At 41.4% G+C, this 871-nt stretch overlaps 1 non-coding gene across 1 annotated transcript; it reads right to left on the bottom strand.

Annotated features, from left to right (window-relative positions):
- Positions 1-325: 325 nt before the first annotated feature.
- On the bottom strand, positions 326-443 carry Trnal-caa (transfer RNA leucine (anticodon CAA)). The gene is made up of 2 exons: positions 406-443; positions 326-371 (listed from the first exon to the last, which is right to left on the bottom strand). It is a non-coding gene; the product is annotated as a tRNA-Leu (tRNA).
- Positions 444-871: the final 428 nt, after the last annotated feature.

Raw genomic sequence — 871 nt, 5'->3', positions numbered from 1 at the left:
GTGACCACTGCAAGTATATCTGTGAATTACTGTGTCAACTAGATGGCATTGTTGACATAAATTTGTTTCACAGAGTCAGATTGCGTGCAGTCTTTCATTGGAGCTAACTATGTTGTTAACTGTCTTGTACCATGCCGTTTTTATGTTAGACGTGAGCACATTAGAACATACTAATTTAAAACACTTACAAAACGACCATTACTCTGCCACGCGGCAGTGCATGTTTACTAATAGTTTACAGTGCTGAACTCGAGTGTTTCGCACTCTGGGTGTTGTGTATGAAATAATGCGAACGTTTTGAGTGAATATCATGAAATTAAAATTTTGTCAGAAGTGGGATTCGAACCCACGCCCTCAAACGAGGACCAGAATGCTCAGACCCGCTTTTCGCAGGCAAGGTTTTCCCTTGAGTCTGGCGCCTTAGACCGCTCGGCCATCCTGACAACTTGAAACTTCGATCTCTACCTGAGGTTTTATTCGTGTGTTCAACGCAGTTCTGTTGTCACTGATTGACATTCATCTCAATAGAGAAATCGTGTTTTGTGCATGAAGTCGATGCTTATGCACACTTTTGAAACTGGTGTCGGCATTTTAAATGCGGGAGCGCTGCGTGCATACACACAGCTGGCTGAGACATTTTACGATTAGCGACAAAAGAGCGAAAAGGCCACCAGATTACAACGTAATAAAATCAATATAACTTTCACGAAATAAGATGCGTGTTGCTCAAGGCGGTTCTTCCGCCATCAGCCTCAGATGATGTCCATAGTAGAGCCAAGACAGAATCAATAGAAATTTCGCTGTAAAATTTCTGTGAACTGCTCACGTTATGAGCATTTCAATATTTAAGTTCATAATTGTCTTATTTTCC

The sequence above is a fragment of the Schistocerca nitens genome, chromosome 7 (genome assembly GCF_023898315.1).
Source record: "Schistocerca nitens isolate TAMUIC-IGC-003100 chromosome 7, iqSchNite1.1, whole genome shotgun sequence".
In the NCBI taxonomy this organism is placed as follows: domain Eukaryota; kingdom Metazoa; phylum Arthropoda; class Insecta; order Orthoptera; family Acrididae; genus Schistocerca; species Schistocerca nitens.
The sequence above is the reverse complement of the archived record's forward strand: the minus strand, read 5'-3'. Positions and strand labels throughout refer to the sequence as shown.